Raw genomic sequence first — 18,892 nt, forward strand, 5'->3', positions numbered from 1 at the left:
TGTGGCTGGGTACAGTGGCTCACGCCTGTAATCCCAGCACTTTGGGAGGCCGAGGCATGTGGATCAGTTCAAGATCAGCCTAAGCTACATGGCGAAACCCCATCTCTACAAAAAATACAAAAATTAGCTGGGTGTGGTGGCTTGCACCTGTGGTCCCAAGCTACTTGGAAGGCTGAGATAGGAGCATCGCTTGAGCCCGGGAGGTTGAGGCTGCAGCGAGCCATGGTCGTGCCACTGCACTCCAGCCTGGGAGACAGAGTGAGACTCTGTCTCAAAAAAAGCAAGATGCAACCTTATGGTACAATATTAAGACCCATTACTAACAATGACCCTTGCTGCCACCAGTGAAATTGTTGGAATCCCAGCCCCTGCTACCTCCCTCTTTTCTGAGTGATCCTTGCTTCCCAGATGTCACCCAGATGCCTTTCCTGCGCAGAGGTAAAGAATCCCAGCCCTAGACGGCAGATGGGCAGGATACATTGAGGACCTACTTTGGGCTGGATCCCTGGCAGCTGGTTTAGCTGCAGGGCCCAGAAGCCCACTGAAGCTGCTGAAGAAGTCAAGGGGGACTTAGAATAACCACCACTGCATTTCATAGATTTCAGTTGTAGGAGGCAGGATGGGCATCAGCGTCAGCAGGGTTTCCCCGGTGGCTGCTCTCTCTGTCCATCCTTCCCTCAGGGGCTGTGTATGCTGTACCTCTGCCCTTCTGTTGATGGGGTTCCTTCCCTTGCCCCCACTCACTGATTTCTACCTGGCACCCTCCTGGCTGACCCTAAAGGTCTCACATCTCAGCCTTCATAACCTTCCAATCCTTATACTGCCCATTAACTCTGTCTCTGACTCCACACCAAGTTTTTGGGACAGAGACTGTGGTTGCCTGGCTTGGATCAGGGTCACCCAAGTTCAATGAGCTGTGACAAGTGATGGTAGTAGTGCAGTGTGGCACTGCAGCCTTGACCTCCCAGGCTCAAGTGATCCTCACACCTCAGCCTCTCAAGTAGCTGGGACCACAGGTACAAGCCACCATGTCTGCCTAATTTTTGTATTTTTTGAGAGACAGGGTTTGCCATGTTGCCTGGGCTGGTCTCAAACTCCTGACCATCTAGTGACAAGGGATGGCTTCTTTATTATTATTATTATTATTTTTTTTTGAGATGGAGTCTTGCTCTGTTGCCCAGGCTGGAGTACAGTGGCACGATCTTGGCTCACTGCAACCTCTGCCTCCCGGGTTCAAGCAATTCTCCTGCCTCAGCCTCCCGAGTAGCTGGGACTACAGGTGCCTGCCACCACATCCGGCTAATTTTTTGTGTTTTTAGTAGAGACGGGGTTTCACTGTGTCAGCCAGGATAGTCTCGATCTCCTGACTTCGTGATCTACCTGCCTCGGCCTCCCAAAGTGCTGGGATTACAGGCATGAGCCACCACAACCGGCCCAAGGGATGACTTCTTTCTGTGACAAGGGAACCCTTCTAGCAGTGGGAGATGCAGTACTTGGATGAGAGGCCAGAGAGCTGGCATTCCAGGCTCTCTCCTTAGCTGCCTATTCAAATCTTTGCTGGGTTCATGGCCTGCTTTATGTTCTAGCTTGGCTCATAACATCTGGAGAAGAAATATTTGGTGACATGTGAACACTCTGAAATTGAAATTTTGCTGTTAGTTTCCTAGTTTGTGTAACAAAGTAACACAAACCAGGTGGCTTAAAACACAGAAACTGGCCCAGTGCAGTGGCTCACGCCTGTAATCCCAGCACTTTGGGAGAACGAGTCAGGTGGATCACCTGATGTCAGGAGTTCGAGACCAGCCTGGCCAACATGGTGAAACCTTGTCTCTACTAAAAATACCAAAAATTAGCCGGGCGTGGTGGCAGGCACCTGTTATCCCCGTACTCAGGAAGCTGAGACAGGAGAATCGCTTGAACCCAGGAGGCGGAGGTTGCAGTGAGCTGAGGTTGTACCATTACACTCCAGCCTGGGCAACAAGAACAAAATTCCATCTCAGAAAAAACAAACAAAAAAACAAAAAACACAGAAACTTATTGTCTCACAGTTCCGGAGGCATAGAAGCCCAAAATCAAGGTCACGGCCACCTTCCCTCTTCATCTGCATCCTCATATGGTGTTCTCCTCTTTATGTGTACCCATGTCCACTTTTCCGTCTTTTTGGAGACAGGTTCCTGCTCTGTCGCCCAGGTTGGTGTGCAGTGGTGCAATCATGGTTCACTGCAGCCTCCATCTCCCAAGTTCCTCCCCATCAGCCTCCCAATAGCTGGGACTACAGAAGTGAGTCACTACCCCTGGCTCATTTCCCTCTTAAATAGACACCAGTTGTATTGGATTACGGCCCACCCCAGTGACCTCATCTTAACCTGATCACATCTGTAAAGACCCTATTTCTTTTCTTTTCTTTTTTTTTTTTTTTGAGACGGAGTTTTGCTCTTGTTACCCAGGCTGGAGTGCAATGGCGCGATCTCGGCTCACCGCAACCTCCGCCTCCTGGGTTCAGGCAATTCTCCTGCCTCAGCCTCCTGAGTAGCTGGGATTACAGGCACGCACCACCATGCCCAGCTAATGTTTTTGTATTTTTAGTAGAGACGGGGTTTCACCATGTTGACCAGGATGGTCTCTATCTCTTGACCTCGTGATCCACCCGCCTCGGCCTCCCAAAGTGCTGGGATTACAGGTTTGAGCCACCATGCCCGGCCGACCCTATTTCTAAATAAGGTCATTCACAGCTACAGGACTTCACCTTGTCTCTTAGGGGGACACAATTCAACCCAGTTATAAGTGTGCATGCTGGGCATGGTGGTGTGTACCTATAGCTCAGCTATGCAGGAGGCCAAGGCTGGAGGATTGCTTGAACCCAGGAGTTTGAGACCAGCCTGGGCAACATGGTGAAACCCCCTCATATAAAAAAAAAAAAAAAGAAAGAAAGAAAAAGAAAAAGACCAAAATGTCCATAAATAAAATTAGTGGGAATACAGCCATGCTCCTTCTATGGATAGCTGTGACAGAGACTGTACGCAAAACTTAAAATATTTACTATCTGAACCTTTACAGAAAAAGTGTGCTATCCCCTGCCTTAAAGGATGGGGTGGGAGTTCAGAGGACAGAGAAGGCCAAGGCTGTCCTAGGCTGAGAGGACAGCAAGGCCAACCACAGCGGAGGTTAGTGGTACAGCTGGTGCACAGTGGTCCTGGAGCTCTAGAAAACAAGGCATCTCATGAGTCCGAGGTAAAACAGAAAGCAGCTCGAGTTGAATGCCCTCAGAATCATGCCTTCAGCTTTTCTCCCTGGTGAAGAGGACAGTGTGGGAATTGACACCCTTTCACACAGGCAGCCCAGGGCAGATCTGGAAGAAGAGGCCTGGGAGGAGCCCAAGATGTCTGTGGAGTGACCTCAGCCGGTCCACTGGAGAGAAACCCACGTGAGGCTGACTGTTTTTCTCCCGGAGAGCCGAGGCCCCAGGAGCACTGTGTTAGTTGCTCCTTTCCTATCTGATCATTTTCCTCGGCTAACCCAGGGGACTTTTTTTGAGCTTGATGGTCCACTTCCAGAGACCAAGCCTCCTGCAGCGGGAAATGTTTGAGAAGCCCCTTGTGACATCTCCTGCCTGCCTGGTGGAGAGACTTCCCTTTTTGGTAGTAGCTGGTGGAAGGCCACAAGAGATCAAGGGCCCCCCACCCCCACCCCCTAGGGTTTCTTTTTCCAGTGTGTTTATCAATTGACTGTGCCTGGAGAATGTTACCCGAGTTTGGCAAAAATGACCTCATAGTAACCTTGCTAGGTAGCTAGGGCAGGGGAAATGATTCCCGCTTGACTGCTGTGAAACTGCAGTTCAAAGACTGTTCGTTGATTTGCCCAAGATGGCACGGCTAGTCCTGGTGAGGCTAGGCAGGCATCTCTGCTTTCTGCCATCCTGGCCCACCATTCCCTCCTTTCTTCCACCCTGGCTCAACTTTTCCCCTCTTTCTTTCTTTCTTTTTTTTTTTTTTGAGGCAGAGTCTTACTCTGTTGCTCAGGCTGGACTGCAGCGTCAGGATCACAGTTTACTGCGGCTTTGACCTCCAGCACTGAAGCAATCCTCCCACCTCAGCCTCCTGAGTAGCTGGGAACACAGACACACGCTGCCACACCCAGCTAATTTTTCTAGTTTTTGTAGAGGTGGTGGTCTTGTCACATTGACCAGGCTGGTCTCAAACTCCTGGACTCATGTGGTCCTCCCACCTAGGCCTCTCAAAATGTTGGGATTACAGGTGTGAGCCACCACATTCAGCCCATTTCCCCTCTTTTAACTGATGACATAGCAGCATTAAAGGTAAACATTTAAAAGAAAGCCACTCAAATCCCACTGTTTATACAACACATTTCTATATATGCACATATGTGCTTTAAAAAACAGCTCCAGGCTGGGAGTGGTGGCTCGTGCCTGTAATCCCAGCACTTTGGGAGGTCAAGGTGGGTGGATCACCTGAGGTCAGGAGTTTGAGACCAGCCTGGCCAACATGGTGAAACCCTCGTCAGTACTAAAAATACAAAATTAGCCGGGTGTTGTGGCACTTGCCTGTAATCCCAGCTACTTGGAAGGATGAGGCAGGAGAATTGCTTGAACCTTGGAGGTGGGGGTTGCAGTGAGCTGAGATGGTACCATTGCACTCCAGCCTGGGCAACAAGAGCTTAACTCTGTCTCAAAAAAAAAAAAAAAAAAAAAAAAAGAAAGAAAGAAAGAAAAAAGAAAAAGAACAGAAAAGAAGAAAAAAAAGCAGCTCTAGTAAAATTGTAATTTACAATTGTGATAACATTGTATAGAACAAAACACACAACTATAAGTCACATTTGGGAAATCTGAATTAGACCAGCGAGTTGTGATGTTGTACTATAGTTCTGCAAGATGTTACCATTAGGGAAAATTGGGTAGGGGTGGGATCTCTGTATAATTTCTTATAACTGCATCTGAATCTGCAATTATCTACATAACATTTTCAATTAAAAGAAAAAGCAATTCTGAAGGAGTTGAGATCCATAAGAACGTACCATTTCATGTTAAACCATTTTTCATTAAGATTGCATTATAAACATTTCCCCATGTTTCTACAGACCTTGCAATAATCACTTAATGGCTACACAGCATTCCATCTAGTGGGTGTAAGATCGTTCACTTAACCATTCTTCCTTGCTAGGTGGTGAGGTTGTTTTCAATTTTTAGCTCCTGCTAATAATGCCATAATGAACGTGATCACGCCTAGGGCACTTTTATTTCTTTGAATTATTTCATTAGGATACATTCCCACAGAGTGGGGTGCCTGGGCATACAGTTCTGGACCTTTATGACTGTATTAAGTATTCTTAATTTAATAGTATGATATCTTTATTATTACCTTTCTAAGGTACAGATCGGCTTTTCCCCAAGTGAGCAAAAGCAAAAGAAAAAAACTAAAATATCCATAAACAAAATTTAGTGGGAATACAGCCATGCTCATTCTATGGATAGTTGTGACAGCGATTAGATGAAAAACTTAAAATATTTACTATCTGGACCTTTACAGAAAAAGTGTGTCATCTTCTGCCTTAAAGGATGGGGTGGGAATTCAGAGGACAGAGAAGGCCAAGGGCGTCCTAGGCTGAGAGGACAGAAAGGCCAACCAAGGTCTGAGGTCACTCCGTAGACATGCTGGGCTCCTCCCAGGCGTCTTCTCCTTCCAGATCCGCCCTGGGCTGCCTGTGTGAGGGGGTGCCAGTGCCCACACTGTCCTCTCCAGGGAGAGGCGCTGAAGGCGTGATTCGGAGGGTGTTCAACTCGAGACCACCTTCTGGCGCGCCTTTCAGGATTCAGATTTGTGGGGGAAAACCAAGGGGCCCCTCACCCGTTTCCGCCGGCACAGTGTCACACCTGGGATTTGAGCGACAGAATGAGAGGGGCAGCAGAGTGCAGCTAGAGGAGCTGTCACCTGCGTCACCCTCCCACGGGGGGCGGGCGTCCTGGGACCTTGAGGGACTCGGTGGCGCTGGTGACCTTCTCCCAGCGAGACAGCAGCAGAGGCCGTGAGGGGCCCTGCGGCGCGGTGAGGGCGAGCGGCTTTCTCGAAAACAGAACAGCCTCTGCTCGCCCTGCAGGCGCTCTGGAGCCGCAGGAGGCCGTTTCCAGAAAGCACCGGATTCGGCCTAAAGCGGTAGCCAGACCGCTGCGCTGCGTCCCTCCGGCTCCCGGCAGGGAGGTCCTGGGTGCCGGGCCCCGAGGCTCACGGGCAATCGTCGCCCGCTAGGCGCGGCCGGGGAAGCCCAGGGCCCCGACGCCTGCAGTGCCGTCCGCGGCTCAGAGTCCTAGACCCGGGCGAGTGCAGCGCAGAGGCCCGAGGACCCCGCGCCCGGGAGGGGAGGGCGCGGCCTCGCCATCTTGCTGGGCCGCGGGCGCTCGGCGCAGGCGTGCGCGCCTGTGCAGTGTTCACCTCTATCGGGATTTTATTCTCATGTGTCATTTAATTTAACTCATTTAAAACATTTACTTTTGTTGCATTTTAATTTTCTTTTAAATTTTATTAATTTAGTTCGTTAAATTTAAATTTTTGTTAATTTAAATTTTAGTTTTGTTTTTTTCAGTTTGGATTGCCTAGATTAAATGCAGGACGTCCAGTTAAATGCAAATGTCAGATTAGCAACAGATACATTTGTAGTATACATCTATCCTGTTTAGGATGTCCTACTTAGTATCAGAATGTCGCCAACGTTTCGTCCTGGTTTTCTGTTTTTTTGAGACAAGGCCTTGCTCTGTTGCCCAGGCTGGGGTGCAGTGACACAATCATAGTTCACTGCAGCCTTCAGCTCCTGGACTCAAGGGATCCCCCTGCCTCGGCCTCCAGAATAGATATACACCACTACACTCATCTAAGTTTTGTATTTTTTGTAGAGATAGGGTCTCGCTATGTTGCCTAAGCTGGTCTCGAACTCCCGGGCTCAAGTAATTCTCCTGCCTTGGTCTCCCAAAGTGCTGGGATTCCAGGTGTGAGCCACCACTCTTGACCTGGCCTGTATTTTTATTTGCTAAATCTGGCAATCCAATTTGCCATAAAACATCTTCGGAGGACTCAGATCCTAATACCTACCCCATGACAGCAGGTGGTCTGTGTGACCTGGGGCCGGGACTAGGGGGTGCAGGAATGTGAGTGTCACTCAGTATCTCCCAGACTGGCCTGAGGAACCCCCAGAGCAGAACCGACCCACTGAACCTCTCCTACATGGGCTGAACTCTCCCAGGGCAAGTCAGTGACGGCCGCACCAGATAGGCTGTGTACACTGGATTACCCCAGCCATGGCTGGCTCCTGTCTTCTCAAAAGTTCCTCACAGGCCTGGCCTGGTGGCTCACGCCTGTAATTCCAACACTTTGAGAGGCTTCACTTGAGGCCAGGAGTTCAAGACCAGCCTATCCAACGTGGCAAAACCCCATGTCCACTAAAAATACAAAAAATTAGCCAGGCATGGTGGCACATGCCTGTAATCCCAGCTACTCAGGAAGCTGAGGCACAAGAATAGCTTGAACCTGGGAGGTAGAGGTTGCAGTGAACCAAGATTGTGCCACTGCGCTGCAGCCTGGGTGACACAGCAAGACTCTATCTCAAAAGAAAAAAAAAAGTACCTCAGGGCCATATCCTGTGAGCAACAGGCTCTGAAGGAGATGCCCAGGTGTGCCACTATGGGATGCGGGCAAGTCACTGGCCTCAGTTTCTCCATCTGTAAAATGGGGCTGTTGTTTGGGCTACTGGAGATAAACTCTGTGAAAGTACCTGGTGAACCTGGAAACCCAGAGACTCTAAAACGTGCTTTTTCTTGTCAGTTTTACTGAGGCATAATTCACAAACAGTAACATTCCCCAGTTTAAGTATGCAACTCAGTGCATTTTCACCTATGTTTACAGTTGTGTGACCACCGCAATTACGTATATATGTATGTATATATGTTTGAGGTCAACAAACAATCGCTGAGCATCTGCTATATCTTTTTTTTTTTTTTTAGATGGAGTTTCATTCTTGTTGTCCAGGCTAGAGTGCAGTGGTGTGATCTTGGCTCACCACAACCTCCACCTCCTGGGTTCAAGCGATTCTCCTGCCTCAGCCTCCTGAGTAGCTGGGCTTACAGGTGCTGCCACCACACCCGGCTAATTTTGTATTTTTAGTAGAGGTGGGATTTTTCCATGTTGGTCAGGTTGGTCTCAAACTCCCGACCTCAGGTGATCCACCTGCCTTGGCCTCCCGAAGTGCTGAGATTACAGGTGTGAGCCACTGTGCCCAGCCCGCATCTGCTATATCCTAAGCCCTAGGGTGTGCCAGGCACCCAGCTCACAGAGTTGAAGGCCGAGGCCCTTCATTCAGGAATTCTGAGTCTGGCAGAGAGGTGGATCACATGTTCTTGACCAGCACACATCTGTATGAGCAGCAGCTCAGGAAGGGAGGACACCAGGACACGGGGTTAGCGAGCTATGGGGTCACTCTTCTGGCTGTGATGCCCTAGAGCATTTAGCCTGGCCGCCTCTAACACCGCTGCGTCAAGCCCTCAGTCCCACCCTTGCTGGGTCTGGAACCCACATCCTCCTTCCTTTTTTATCTGGCAGAGGCTCATTCCTCTCCATGTTTCAAGGCCCAGTTCAGATGTCGCCTCCTCTGAGAAGCCATACTGATTTTCCTGGTGAGTCTGGGACAGGTTTGTGGCTCCTGCTCATTGGGTTGGGGGCCTGCAGGTGCTGAGGGCTGGAGGGAGGCAGAGTCTTAAAAAGGGGTTGCCCAGTAGGAAGGGCCATGGAGTGAGCCGGGGAGGATCATGTCCTGTAACAGGAGATGTGAACGGCAGGGTGGGATGTGGAGGGGGCCAGGCTCAGGGTGCAGGCGGGGGTCCGAGCAGCCTTCCCACTGGGCCTATCTACCCAGCCAGGAGAATCTGTCACTGGTCCCCACTGGAGAGGAACCAGGGTTGAGGCAGGGAGGAGTGAGGGTGTGCACAGTGGGTGCACCTGACAAGAAGGCCCCCTTCCCCGCAGACCCTTCCCAATCTCGCATGAACCAAAGAGTTACAGTTAGAAAGCACCCATTCAAATTCTCATTCAGCAAATGCCACACACACTCCTGCCTGTGCTAGCCCTGTGCCCAGGAGGGTGGGTAGTGGCGGCTGGTGGGCAGAATTGCGCCCAACCCCGCTGTCATCTCTGAGGCGTCCCCAGACTCTGGCTCTGTGCCTCGCCCTGCGTTAGCCTCATGGGACCCTCGATTCTGAGACTGAGGTCTTCTGTGATGTCATTTGTCATGGGGCAGAAATGTGGGACGGAAGAGTGGCCGTGGGAGCAGAGAATGGTTCTGTTCTCGCCATCCCTCCTATCAGTTTTGCCCTTTAAGTAAATCTGGAATCCATTTGTTTCTTTTCAGCTAGCGGTGCCACCGGCCGAGCCGGCTCAGGTCGTACCTGGGCGGCCACGGGTCTCTCCACAACTCACTTATGCCCCCTGTGGTCAGTTCAGGCCACTGCAGCCTGCATGATCGGAAAGCTGTAGCAGCCACAGCGGCGGCGGCTTTGGTACTTTTACAAGAAGGAGGTGGGATGCGCTGGCTCAGGTCTGTCATCCCAGCCCTTTGGGAGGCCAAGACAGGAGGATCCCTGGAGCTCAGAAGCCTGAGACCATCCTGGGCAACACAGGGAGACTTTATCTTTACTGAAAAAAAAATTAGCCAGGGGTGGTGGCACGGGCCTGTAGTCCCAGCTACTCAGGAGGCTGAGGTGGGAGGATGGCTTGAGCCTGGGAGATCCAGGCTGCAGTGAGCTGCAGCCGCACGGCACTCCAGCTTGGGCAACAGAGTAAGACCCTGTCTCAAAAAACAAACAAACAGCGATAAAAACAAAAGAAAAACCCAAAAGAAATACCTTCTTTTTTTGAGACAGAGTCTTGCTCTGCTGCCCAGGCTGGAGTGCAGTGCTGTGATCTCGGCTCACTACAACCTCTGCCTCCCAGGTTCAAACGATTCTTCTTCCCTAGTAGCTGGGATTACAGGTGTGCACCAATACACCTGGCCAATTTTTGCATTTTTAGTAGAGACGGGGGTTTGACATATTGGCCAGGTTGGTCTTGAATTCCTGACCTCAGGTGATCTGCTTGCCTCAGCCTCCCAAAGTTCTGGGATTACAGGCCTGAGCCACTGTGCCCAGCTTCAAAAGCCATATATATATATATGGCATATATATATATATATATGGCATATATATATATATATATATATGCGCAATACCTTCTTATGGCAATAACTCAAATGCTAAAGGAGAATATTAGGTGAAAGTCAAAGACAGAGCCCCCTCTCCCTCATCCCCAACCTCCAGGCCTGCTTCTCAGAGCAATTTGTTTCTTCTGTAACCCTTCCAATTGTTTTTAAAGCATATAAATGATTTTCTACGTGCATATATGTAATTTCAGGTATATCATTATATAGGTGTCTATGTATGTAACCTTAAAAACCAAATGATCCAGACTTTGGCACTGTGTATTTTTCACTGGAAAGTGCCCTCTGGGGCTCTGTTCATATCAACACGCCCAAGGATTGCTGCCCTTGTTTCCCAGTGTTTTGCTCTTACAGATAGTGCTGCAGCGAAATCAATCCTCAGACCTGGAATTGCTGGCTTCTGGGGATGTGCACTTAAATGTTGATAGATAGTGCCAAATTGCCTTTCACAATGGCTCTACTGATTTCCATTTCCATAAATAATCTGGTCTTTCTCCTCACTCTTAACAATGCTTCCCCATCTGATGGGTGAAAAATGGCATTTTACTTTCATTTGTCTTTTAAAAATTATGAGTGAAGTGGAGCTTTTGACATATCTCTTATGCACAAGAATCTTTGCTGCTGCTTGTTCTCTTGCTTCTGTTTTCAATTTGGTTCTTTATCTGTGGTTTATTGATTTCTTTCTCTTCTTTTCTGAGATGGAGTCTCGCTCTGTCGCCCAGGCTGAAGTGCAGTGGTGCGATGATCTTGGCTCACTGCAACCTCCACCTCCTGGATTCAAGCGATTCTTCTGCCTCGGCCTTCTGAGTAGCTGAGGTTACAGGCGCCAGCCTCAATGCCTGGCTAATGTTTGTATTCTTAGTAGAGATCGAGTTTTGCTATGTTGACCAGGCTGGTCTTGAGCTCCTGACCTCAAGTGATCCTCCTGCCTTGCCCTCCCAAAGTGCTGGGATTACAGGCATGAGCCACCACCCCGGCCCAGTTTATTGATTTCTTTTTCTTTTTGAGATGGAATTTTGCTCTTGTTGCTCAGGCTGGAGTGCAATGGCGAGATGTCTTGGCTCACCACAACCTCCACCTCCTGGGTTCAAGCGACCCTTCTGCCTTAGCCACCCGAGTAGCTGGGATTACAGGCATGCACCACCACTCCTGGCTAATTTTGTATTTTTAGTAGAGGTAGGGTTTCTCCATGTTGGTCAAGCTGGTCTCGAACTCATGACTTCAGGTGATCTGCCCACGTTGGTCTCCCAAAGTGTTGGGATTACAGGCGTGAGCCATCGCGCCTGACCCGGTTTATTTATTTATTTATTTATTTATTTATTTAGAGATGGAGTCTCCCTCTTCTCACCCAGGCTGGAGTGCAATTGCACAATATCGGCTCACTGCAACCTCCACCTCCTGGATTCAACTGATTTTCCTGTCTCAGTCTTTGGAGTAGCTGTGATTACAGCCATAAGCCACCCCGCCTGGCCTGGTTTATTGATTTCTAAGCATTCTTTGTAGTTGAGGAAATTAGCACATGGTCTCTCATATTGTAGCAAATGTTTCCCCGACCAATCTATCATCTTTATGTATTTTTGCCACAAGGAATTTAACATTTTTTAGACTCAAATTAACAATGTGGTCATGTTTTGTTCTCATGCTTTTGTGATTCCACTTGTACATTTACGTTTTTGATCTACCTGAAGTTTATTTTGATGTAAAGGAGAAAGGTATGGATCCACATTTAACTGTCTTCTAGACGGCCAGCCATTTCCCCAGTACTATTTACTGAGTAATCCATTTTCCTGACTGCTGCAGTTCTGCTTTAGCATATTCTAAATTTCCACATATACCTGGGTCTGTTTCGGTGGCTCCATTGTGTTCTGTTGATCTTACTGCCTATTCTTGTATGTGTGCCAAATTGCTTTATTTGCTCCCAGTTTCTAATGTATTTTTACCATGCGGTAGGATTACTTTTTAGAGATTTACTGGCTATTTGCACTTATATATTTTCCAGATGAATTTTCGTGTTATTCTATAGGCCTAGTGGGAAGGCAGCATGAAACACATCATTATACATTTAATCATATTGTCATAAGTGCTGAGGAGGGAAAGTCCTGGGAATTGGGAAAGGAGGCAGCATGGGCCCTAAGATTTGGGTTTCATGAATCTGGCAAATATATAGGTAAATTTAAGGAAGCTTAACATTTTCACAGTAGTGGCTTTTGTTTAAAATAAAATGTGTCTTTCCATTTATTCAAGTCTTCTTTTATGTCCATCAGTCAATATTACAACTTTTCTTTAGAGATGTATTACATGCTCTTTGATAAATCAATTTCTAAACAGTTTGTTCTTTGTGTCGCTCTTATGAATGGACTCTTCTGATTCCTGGTCTTCCAGTGAGTGTATTTTCTGACTGGTAATGTCATTAGAGGGAACTTTCCTAAAAGGCCAGTGGCTCTCAAAAGTGCTCTACCCCTTCAGTGGCTTCCTGTTTCTGCAAGGATCTCCCACACTTCCTAACCAGCTGACAAAGTCCTGTGAGGTCTGGCCCACTCCCCTTCCCCGCTTCCTCCCTTCTCCTCTGTTCTGTGTGCCCCAAGTGCACACATGGTGCTCTCTCACTGCTGGCCCAGATGGCTCCTACTACCCCTGAGTTCTTAGCTTAAAGAAGACTTCCTTGGGGAAGTGGATTGGGATAGAGCCGGGGCTCCTGTTGAATGCTCCTGTATGACAATGTGATGAGTGAGAATCATTCCTTTGGTCATGTGTTTCATGCTGCTTCTCTACAGCCTGAACTCCAGGAGGGCACAGGGCTCTGCCTGTCTCCTTCCTCCTTCTTCTTTCTCTTCCTCTCCTTCTTCCTCTTCCTCCTCTTTTTCTTCTTTCCTCTTTCTTCCTTCTTCTTCTTTCTTTCTTTTTCTGAGTTGAAGTTTCGCTCTTGTTGCTCAGGCTGGAGCACAAAGACGCAATCTATGGCACAATCTTGGCTCACCGCAACCTCTGCCTCCCAGTTTCAAGTGATTCTCCTGCCTCAGCCTTCTGAGTAGCTGTGATTACAGGCATGTGCCACTAGGCCTGGCTAATTTTGCATTTTTAGTAGAGATGGGGTTTCTCCATGTTGGTCAGGCTGGCCTCGAACTCCCAACCTCAGGTGATTTGCCTGCCTCTGCCTCCCAAAGTTCTTGGATTACAGGAGTGAGCCACGAGGCTCACTTCTTCTTTCTTTTCTCTTCTTTGACAGGGTCTTGCTTTGTAGCCCAGACTGTAGTGCAGTGGTGTAATCATGGTTCACTGCAGCCTTGACCTACTGGGCTCAAGCGATCTCCTACCCCAGCCTCTCAAATTGCTGGTAACAGGCATGCACCACCATGCCTAATTAAAAAAACATTTTTTTTTTTTTTCGTAGAGGTGGGAGTCTCACTATGTTGCCCAGGCTAGTCTCAAACCTCTGGGCTCAAGTAATCCTCCTTCCTCGGCACTCCCAAAAGGTTTATAGACATGTGCCACTGCACCTGGCCTGCCTGTCTTCCCCACTCTCTCCCCAGCCCCTAAAATAATTCCTAGCAGGTGGAAGCTGTTGAGTAAATGTGCTGTATTGGAAATGGACGTTACATGCCCTGTTTTCTGGCCTGCAGCTTGCAGGCATCCTGGACTTGGGGACAGTGAAAACTCATCTGGCTGGCAGGCTGCTCAGCTAGCTTCCCTCACTCTTGCCAATAAAGAGACTGAAATCTTCTTTGAGATGGAGTCTTGCTCTGTTGCCCAGGCTGGAGTGCAGTGGCAAATTTTTGTATTTTAATAGAGATGGGGTTTCACCAGATTGGTCAGGATGGTCTTGATCTCCTGACCTCAGGTGATCCACCCACCTCACCTCCCCAGGTGCTGGGATTACAGGCAAACTGAAAGCTTTTTTTTTTTTTTTTTTTTTTTTTTCCTTTTTGGGTTGGAGTTTGGCTCTTGTTGCCCAGGCTGGATTGCAATGGTGTAAGCTCTGCTCACTGCAACCTCTGCCTCCCAGGTTCAAGTGATTCTCCTGCCTCAGCCTCCTGAGTGGCTGGCATTACAGGTGTCTATCACCTTTCCCATCTAATTTTTTTTGTACTTTTAGTAGAGACAGGGTTTTACCATGTTGGCCAGGCTAGTCTCGAACACCTGGCCTCAAGTGATCTGTCTGCCTCAGCCTCCCAAAATGCTGGGGTTGCAAGTGTGAGCCACTGTGCCTGGCCAAACTGAAAGCTTCTTATCTTCCATTTCTCTGATTTGAAGAAGCCACCCATACAAGGATGCTCACTGGGCAACTGGCTGAGGACATTCCCTCAGTGGCTGCGCCATCTGTACTAATGTTTCTGAAAAGTATGGCAACATAGGCTGTTAAGTGGAGTGAAGATATCAGAACCAAAAAATACAAAATGGTTACAGCCAGAATATCAGCTGCACAAACACAGTGAATTTTTTTTTTTTTTTTGGAGTTTCTCTGTCACCAGGCTGGAGTGCAGTGACATGATCTCAGCTCACTGCAACCTCCACTTCCTGCATTCAAGTGATTCTCCTGCCTCAGCCTCCCGAGTAACTGGGACTACAGGTGCGCCACCATGCCCAGCTAAGTTTTGTATTTTTAGTAGAGATGCGGTTTCACCATGATGACCAGGATGGTCTCAAACCCCTGACCTCAAATGACCTGCCTGCCTTGGCCTCCCAAAGTGATGGGATTACAGGCATGAGCCACCATACCTGGCAAACAGTGATTTTTAAATGTTTTGTTCACAGCCATTGCCTGAGACACGGTACACGCTTGGTAAACACTTCATTGAATCAATAAAGTAGGCTTAAAATAGGCATAAGAGTGAAAGTCCCTGTGGCAGCAAGGGTATCAAGGTAATGAGATTACTTTTTATTCCTGTATTATATGTCTCCCAAGATGTCTATAAGGGAATTAAGGAACTTGTAAAATGAAAAGAAATTCCCTTATTTCCTGTGATGGCACTGCACTGGGTGGCCACCAGAGGGCAGGGCTACCCCACTGTCAGGGATTGTAACTACCAAGCCAAGTCTAAGTCTTATGTAATGCAGGGCTTTAGGTACAGGTCACAGAACCTCCCACCTGGGGACCTTCATGGTGACAAGAATCAATCCCATTTCTCCCTCACCAAATCTCAGCTTCCTAGACTGAAGCAAAAGCATCTCTCTCTTGCTTTTGTGTGAATACATTCCATCTCACTGGGCCCCACACCTTCTTCCTTGAGTGCTGAGCCCTTCTGAGTGCTCTCTCTGGGATCAGCAGCAAACAGGAAGCGGTTCCTACCCTCACGGAGCTTGTCCCAGGTGTACTAACCTTCAGACTCGCACAGGAAAGCTCAGGTTTGGAGAGATGCCAAACCCTGCAGAAAAGCCAAGAGCTTAACTAGTTAGGGAATCTATATTCATTGTTGTATCCACTCAGAAGGCACCTGGTACTGACTCCTGTGGCTGCGGCTTGTGTGAGGGTTCATTCATTCTCCCCAAAGGCGTCTGGAATACCTGTTCTGCACGGGTGCTGCTCCAGGCCTAGCGGGGGCAGCAGTCTCTGTTCTCAGGAAGCTCACAGTGTGGTAGTGGCAGGGGATAGGCAATAAGCGCATAAACATATAGTGTAAAGGTGGGGATAGGCGCTAGGAAGAAAACCGGGCAGGATAGGCACATCGAGAGTGATGAGCTGCGGCTGCTATTTTGTATAAGGAGGTCTGGGAAATCTCTGGTGAGGTTTCTGTTTTCCCAAAAACAAAAGTGGGAGCACGTTGCTCCTAAGGTTCTGGGGTTACAGGCATGAGCCACTGCACCGAGCCCTCCACACTGTCCTGATTTCTTGTCTCTTCCGGGCTCCACCTCTCTCACCACACTCTAATGTGAGTGTCTTTCTGGGCACTAGGCTTTCCCAGTTCTCTCCTATGCCTGCTGTCTGCTGTCTTGGTGTGACTCTCCAATCCCTTGTTTTTGTTTGTTTGCTTGTTTTTTGTTTTGTTTTTTTTTTGTTTTGTTTTGTCTTGAGTCGGAGTCTTGCTCTGTCGCCCAGGCTAGAGTACAGTGGCATGATCTCGGCTCACTGCAACCTCAGCCTCACAGGTTCAAACTATTCTCCTGCCTCAGCCTCCCAAGTAGCTGGGATTACAGGCACCTGCCACTGCACCCAGCTACTTTTTGTATTTTTAGTAGGGACAGGGTTTCACCATCTTGGCCAGGCTGGTCTTGAACTTCTGACCTCATGATCCACCCACCTAGGCCTCCCAAAGTGCTGGGATTACAGGCATGAGCCACTGTGTCCGGCCTACTCCCTTGGTTTTAAGTGCCACTTCTGTGCTGACTCTCCCATGGTCAAGTCTCCAGTCCTGACCTGTCAATGGTCCAGCTTCACACAGCCAACTGCCTCTTTTTTATTTTTTATTTTTTTGAGATACAAATCATTTATGATAAAATTCATCCTTTTAAAGTGCATAATTCAGGGTTCACACGGTGGCTCATGCCTATGATCCCAGCACTTTGGGAGGCCAAGGCAGGCAGATCAACTGAGGTCAGGAGTTCGAAACCAGCCTGGCCAACATGGGGAAACGCTGTCTCTACTGAAAATACAAAAATTAGCCAGGCGCGGTGGTGGGCACCTGTAATCCCAGCTACTCAGGAGGCTGAGGCAGGAGAATCACTTGAATCCAGGAGATGGGGGTTGCACTGAGCCAGATCACACTACTGCACTCCAGCCTGGGTGACAGAGTGAGGCTCCATCTCAAAAATAAATAAATACGTTAAAAAATGCACAATTCAGTGGTTTTTAGTGTGTTCACAAGGCTGAGATAATTCCAGAACATTTTCACCACTCCAAAAAGAAACCCATGAGCAGTTGCTCTGCATTACTCCATTCCCAGCCCCTGGCAATCAGGACTCTATTTTCTGTCTCTATAGATCTGCCTGTTCCGGACATTTCCTATAATTTGAATCATAAAATATGTAGCCCTTTGTGCATGTGATTTCACTTAGCATAATGTTTTTCAGGTGTATCCATGTCGTAGCATGTATCAGTACTTCATTCCTTATGTTTAAAAACAATTTCATTGGGCCGGGCATGGTGTCTCACGCCTGTAATCCCAGCACTTTGGGAGGCCGAGGCAGGAAGATCACAAGGTCAGGGGTTCAAGAGCAGCCTGGCCAACATAGTGAAACCCCATCTCTACTAAAAATACAAAAAAAATTAGCTGGGCTAATTTTTTACACGTGATGTCACGTGGGCCTGTTAGCCCAACTGCTTGGGAAGCTGAGGCAGGAGAATCACTCGAACCCAGGAAGCAGAAGTTGCAGTGAGCCGAGATTGTGCCATTGTACCCAGCCTGGGCAACAAAGCAAGACTCTGTCTTGAAAAAAGAAAAAAAAAATTCATTGGATACCATATTTTGTCCATGCATTCATTAGTGGGTGAACATTGGGCCATTTCCAGTTTTGGTCTATTATGAATAATGTTGCTATGAACATTCATGCATCTGTTTATTTATTTATTTATTTATTCATTTCTATATATGTTTTTGAAACAGAGTCTCACTCTGTCGCCCAGGCCGGGGTACAGTGGCGTGATCTCAGCTCACTGCAATCATCTGTCTCCCGGGTTCAAGCGATTCTCCTGCCTCAGCCTCCTGAGTAGCTGGGACTACAGGCCTGTACCACTATACCCAACTAATTTTTGTATTTTTAGTAGAGACAAGTTTTTATCATGTTGGCCAGGCTGGTCTTGAACCCCTGACCTCAAATGATCTGCCTGCCTTGGCCTTCCAACGTGCTGGGATTATAGGCATGAGCCACCATGCCCTGCCTACATGCATCAGTTTTTATGTGAACATGCTTTGGACTCTCCTGTGCACATGCCCAGGAGTGCAGTTGCCAGCTCAGAATGGTATCGCCGTGCTTCACTTCTGAGGAGCCTCCAGACGGTTTCACCACAGCTGCAGCATTTGCATTCCTATCAGCAATGTATGAGGTTCTAAGCCAGGCCTCTTGAAGTTTGCCCTGAGGGACTCCAGGACATTGTCACACCTCACATGTCAATATCTGAACACTTTCTCTCCTTCGTATTGGTAAATGGCACACACTGTTCAAGCCAGACACTTGGGGGCTATTCTTCAAACCAACGTTAATGACCCCTCCAGCCATCAGCAAGACCTCTCAATTCTACCTCCCAAATAAATCTCAGACCTGTTTTTTTTTGCATCTCCACTGCCAACACCCTCTCCAAGCAGCCAGCATTTCTCACTTGAACTGCATTATAGCCTCCTGCTGGAGGTTCCCACTTCCAGACTTGTTCCTGCTAATCTACTCTATAGCAGAGTTATTTCTTTAAATTTTTAATGTCAGGTGCAGTGGCTCACACCTATAATCTCAGCACTTTGGGAGGCCGAGATGGGTGGATCGCTTGAGGCCAGAAGTTCAAAAACATCCTGGCCAACATGGTGAAACCCCATCTCTACTAAAAATACAAAAAAATTAGCCAGCTGTGGTGGCGCATGCCTGTAGTCCCAGCTACTCAGGAAGGTGAGACAGGAGAATCACTTAAACCTGAGAGGGGGAGGTTACAGTGAGCTGAGATCGGACCATTGCACTCTAGCCTGGACGACAGAGTGAGACTCCATCTCAAAAAATTAAAAAT

The sequence above is a fragment of the Sapajus apella genome, unplaced genomic scaffold, assembly GCF_009761245.1.
Source record: "Sapajus apella isolate SASKATOON/1434 unplaced genomic scaffold, GSC_monkey_1.0 scaffold31, whole genome shotgun sequence".
Classification (NCBI taxonomy): Eukaryota; Metazoa; Chordata; class Mammalia; order Primates; family Cebidae; genus Sapajus; species Sapajus apella.